We start from the raw sequence: 5868 nt of genomic DNA on the forward strand, positions 1-5868 counted from the left end.
CTGCAACAACAGCATTTTTTATATTCTTAAAAAATAAAATACACTAGTCCCTCGCTACTTTGCATTTCGTTTATCGCAGACTCGCTCTAGCACAGTTTTTCAAAATAAGATTGGACATGACACACATTTGGCTGATTGATGGACTGGCCACATGATCGGCATGGAATTTTTATTTAAAATGAATTATTTTAAAGAATTTAGCACTTGCTGCACCTTTTTGCAGCCAATACTGCAGGATAGAGTTGCATTGGTCTCAAAAAATCTGACCCGGCCCGGCCCCAGCCCATAGCCATCATTTCAGAACTCCACCCGACCCAACAAATTAACAGTAATTACAGGTCCGAACCCGAAAACCCCACCAACATTATTAATTAAGCTTTGACTGTTTATATAGTTATTAATGATTGGCGGACGCACGGCTGAGGGGGCAGAAGATCAGAGCTGAGGGGATGTTTGTCCTTTCATGGCCATCAAACACACTAAATACCTGCTTCTGCCTGCATTCTGCATTATTCAGACACAGACCTTGCTCTGACATGTCAAATATTTTGGGGTCTCACCTGTTTTGGGTCATTGGCTGCGCACGTCCACTGAGTGCAGCTGAATCTTTTTTAAATATACCACCACCTTCAAAGGAAAGAACAAAGATGTCTCATTTGTTTGAATGTCTTTCTTTACTTTAACTGAACTTTCTTTTACCTCTTTAAAGGCCGGTCAGCGTGCGGTCAAATGGCCGCGTGTGTCAGGTGAGGTATGGCAAGCCATGTGGACATATAGTTGGATTGTCAACCATGCGCGTCCGCTGACGCAAAAACAAGCCCAACACCAGCCCGGCCCAGATATTAAGCACATTATTATGGCCGGGCTCTGGGTTCAGGTTAGAAATGACAGATCTGCTGCAGAATAAACTTCCTCCTGCAGTTGAACAGCTGATCTCAGTGCAGAGCAGAGAAGTGGGCATGGCCGAGAGTGCTTGCAGGTGTCAGAGAGCAGCTGAGGCAGAGAGAGGGACATCATGACATTCTGTGCTGTTTTAGAGCGTTTAGAGTTTAGAAACATTGTTTAGAATATTGTAAGAGTGTGGGAAGGGTTTCAAATGCCTTTATTTATATATATATATATATATATATATATATATATAGTAAAATAAGCTACTAATATGTCAGGCACTGGTAACCACAGGTTTCGGTCCACATCATCGGTGCAGGGATTTTCGGAGCTAAGAGAGCACCATAGGCACCGATGTTTACCTGTGCCTGTGCCACATTGACAGCAAGGAAGAAAGCTTCAGAGGGTAACCCCCCCCCCCCCGCCCCAACAAAGAAATCAGACCAAGCTAGAACGTTTCCCACCTCTAAGATAAGCAAAGACGAGTTTATTTGTCCACAGAGGGGCAGCCTTCGATTTGTTTCATCAGTATTTTCTTTATTCCTTCTTAGACTCATTATAAGCTATGTTAGCTCTCACATTGATGATTTCTTTTTCCTTCGCTGTTTCGTACCCTGTGGCATGTCGTCTCAAAGTCTCCGTGGCTCATGAATTTTTGAGTGTTTGCATTATCGGGACAAACTGTGCATGATATTGGACATTGATGGTAATGATAGGAAAGAGAGAAAGAAGAGCTTTGATTTTTTAAATTGTTTTTTGTTTTTAAGAAGCTATTTTGAAGGTACTTGTATAACCTGAACACAGAAACCAAATTGTTGATAAATGTCTCAAATGAAGCTTCAGAAACACTCAATCATGTTGAGATCTCCTTAAAAGCTGCTCACAGGTTTCATTTTGATCATCAGAACTAGTTTAATTGATCTTAGGCTGCATTTAAACCACATTTCAGATCAAAATCAAAGAAACCGACACAAGTTCATCTTTACTGTCCTCACATCATTATCTGATTATTTCTCCTTAGGTTTATTTTAAACCTTTTACCTTTTTTAAAGTATAAAACTGTATGGCTCATAAATACTGCCAAACTACCAAATGCTTGTTAACAGCTTCAGGTGTCGTTTTGCTTGGAGACAAGTCGCTCACGTAAAGCACATCTGTGGCAGGAAGGCGACAGATGTTCAGCTGCTTTACCGTACAACACAAGTGCATGCTGGTTTTTACTTTTCTTGAATTCTGTTAGATGCCTTTTACCAGTTCACCATGTTTGTCACTCTCATTAGTTTGTTGTTTTGCACAATAAATAGGTTTCACATTTTTAATGTGACAAGGTCAGTGCTTTACTGAAGCTGCAGCCTTCGTGCATTTCCGTCTACCCTTGTTGGACAGCTGTACTGGAATGCATTTTCACTGTGCTTAATTGTGCAATTACAATAAAGTTTATTCTGATTCTGATTATGAAGATGCATAGACGGACAGACGGATGGTGGGTATTTCCAATTCCCCTTCTTTGTTCTGAGACGAGGAAACAGCAACAGGTTCTGAAAGGATTGACCTCCAGCAGTTATTAGGTTTGTTACTGACTGGAAACATTCTCATTAGCACACATTAACTTGTGCACATCTTGCTGCAACAGAAATGAGAATAATGGTGCAATTCAGCAACTGTGTATTTTAACCTGTAAGGTAAAACAGTACGAAAACTTTGATTAACCAGCAAAATGTGCATTCAAACTGAAATAAAATAACATTTAGAACAAGGTAGTAAAAGAAAAAGTATCATGCATCATTGTTTCAAAATTACATTTGGAAATTTTTAGGAACAGTTTTAAGTACCATTTTTAGGAAGTTGGATGTATGTTTTTCTTTATACTAGTTTGAGTTTAAAGACATTTTGCTTGCTTGGATACGAAAAGGATTATCTCGTACATAAGAGGAACTATATGGTGTGCACAAGTTAATATTGTGAGCTCACAGGAATGTTTCTAGTAGGCAACAGAATTGTTTCTCATGTGCACAGAAAATGTGTGTTTTTTCTTGTGCACACCAGATAATTTGCCCTGAGCACCAGAAACCTAATTTCAATATTTTTCTCTCTAACATCACCTCAGGAGCTCCATATGAGAGGTCATCTGCCTCAACCGTAATGTTATGCTGGTGTAAAAAGGCAATCCTGGTAACATTTTTATTGTGGGAATTTAAACACATACAGTATTCTGATCCAAAATAACACCAAGGTTCTGTACATTAGAGCTGAAGGTCAAATGAATGCCATCCACATGAAGTGAAACGTTGCAAATTTTGTTACGAAGATGTTTTAAAAGCATTAATTAAGAAATATGCAGTTTTTTCTGTTGAAGACTTGCTTGTAATGGGAAAAAAATGAAATGGGTAAATAAATCTGAGTATCATCAGCATAATAATAAAGACTTATCCAATGCTGTCTATTAACTTTACCTAATGGAAAGATACAAAGCGAAGAGCATTGATCCAAGCACTGAACCCTGAGGGACTCCATGACTAAATGTGTATTTGTAAATAGGTCGTGTTAATATTGAGAGATTTTAAATGAGAGATATTTAAGATTGAGAGAACTTTAGTGTTTTGAACCATTTCGGCATGACTGCCCCAGAGGAGTTGGCAGGGGAGAGGGTGAGCCCCAGAAACCATCTTATCACCAGCAAATTGGTTTTTCCACTATGGGAGTGTGGAGCTTGTGGGACTACAGTTTGTTTGTGGCTCCTTGGACTGAAGAAGTCCTTCTGATGAAGGACGAAACATCTCAGCCAAAAAAGAAACCGTTCAGACTGAACATTGCTGGATTTATACCTGGATTATTGAGCATGAACTTTGGTGGAATATTGAGAGATCATTTGGGTGGGGGATACTACTTTTGTTGTTGGTGGTGGCACCCCGAGCAACAAAGTCCTGAATGAATGAGAGAGTAATGTCTTGTTGGAATAGGTTAGGAGATTATTAAGATTGAGAGGGTTTAATCCTCCTGCTTCCCTTGGGACAAGATGACCTTCAAGGCTTCAGTTTTAAAACAGAATACTTGTGGGCCATTTTGACCCAAGGGCAGCTGGAGGGTTAACAAAAAGCCCTCATTTGGATAAGAAGCAGATGGGATGATGCTCACTACTCCTCTCATTTAAACAATGAGGACCTCTTTGGTTCAGAAGAGGCAGACAAATATACCACTAAGGCAAGTTGGTAATGGGATTTTTCTGACAGAACCACAGGCTGGTTCATATTAGCTGCTAAATACATTTGGACATGGAAACCTTGAAAGGTTCAAAAAACATAAATACAGAAATAGAAAGTAGATAGATGTTCCCATTCTGCACATGGTTTTGCTCAATAATTCAGAGGCCCACCTAAGTCTTACAATTGGCATGTGGTTTGATTTAGCTAAAAAAAAAGTTTGACAAAAGTAATTACGTCACTCTGGCCTCCTGGGTCTACAGGTCAACCTTCTCTTCATGTCGCCCCCAACACCAGATGGGAAAGTTAAATAATCTGCACATGATTCCTGCAGCTCAGGTTTGTTGTTGTTCTTTCAGCTGCTCCCTTCTGCAGGGATCACCACTGTAGTATGTACATATACTGATATATATTCATACTGTTAAAACGGATTCTTTCATTTTTCTGGACTATATAATGACGTGCATCTGAATTAATAAAATGTGGACGGAAACGTTAATTATCTTTGACTCACCAACGACAGTGGGCCATTTATTAACATAATCAAGTTTAACACATCACACATTTACATTAATTGGCAAGAATTGAAAATAACGACAGCTTATTAATCAGTTTTACAGGAAGTAAACAACACGGCGATTGTTTTCTCACTTCCAGCAGAACAACAAACGTCAACCACACAGCGGTGATTGAAAAACTTTGCTTCAGACATTTCTAAAAATATCTGTAATGATTTTTAGCAGATAGAAGAATTTTAAAGATGGAAAGATGAAGTTTATCTACAGAGAGATGTGTGAGGGAATTTGTCTGTTTTAACCAGAACATGCACGCTCCTTTGGACCAGCTTATCCCAACGGTACACTTTGGTTGAAGATCGACTTTTACCTTTCTGAAGATATGTCAGTTCCGGTGTAAAGTTCCACTTCGAGCCACTTTTCAGCGTCTCCGTAAGAACAGCTAAACCTCCGGAGTCGTGAGATCATCCACAACAGACTTTCATAATTCCCAGATCTTCTCTGGTTCAGCTTGATTTTCTTTCTCTCATCAGCATCCTGAATTCCAGCCTTCATGAACTCTGGAACTGCTGAGTTTCAGAACTGCAGAACTTCTTCATCTACTCCCAAACGACTAGAGCTGCAAACTCTCCACCCGACTCCAACTGGAGGTGGAACCTCTTGCAGAACTCTCCATCATCAGCTGACTCTTTTCAAACTTACTGCTAACTGCAACTCTAGTTGAACTAGGAAGTGCCAACATTTAAAGAAGCTCACTTCCGGTTCATTTGAGAACTTTCTGATTGGTCGATTGACCAAAACAGAGGTGTGTTTTGTGATGTAAGGTGTTATGAAAATTCAAGGAAAAAGATTAAGATTGTTTAAGAACAGGCAGAAGATTGTTATGAAGAATTCAGACTTCGTGGAGTCACTTCTCCAGTATCTTGCTGTAAAAGTTAAACATGACATTTCTTTTTCAGTAAACTTGCAGTTGACCGAAACTTGAACTTTGAACAACTTACACACTTGCTCACTGAAGACAGAAAATCAGACAATGCATCATTAACCTGATTTCTTCTTTGAATGAGGATTAAGAATCATTATTACTGTTTCACAGTTAATAAAAATGAGTAGTTCACTTCAACATTCAAACATTGTTTGAACTAACACAACTTGATTATCAAACATTTGTAAAATAGTAATGATAATAGAGAATAGTCTTCTTTCACTTGATTAATTCAAGAAAGAAAGTCTCAGGATGGGTCAACCTGTATTTCTGGATGCAA

The sequence above is a fragment of the Nematolebias whitei genome, chromosome 1, assembly GCF_014905685.2.
Source record: "Nematolebias whitei isolate Nwh7 chromosome 1, NemWhi1, whole genome shotgun sequence".
NCBI lineage: Eukaryota > Metazoa > Chordata > Actinopteri > Cyprinodontiformes > Rivulidae > Nematolebias > Nematolebias whitei.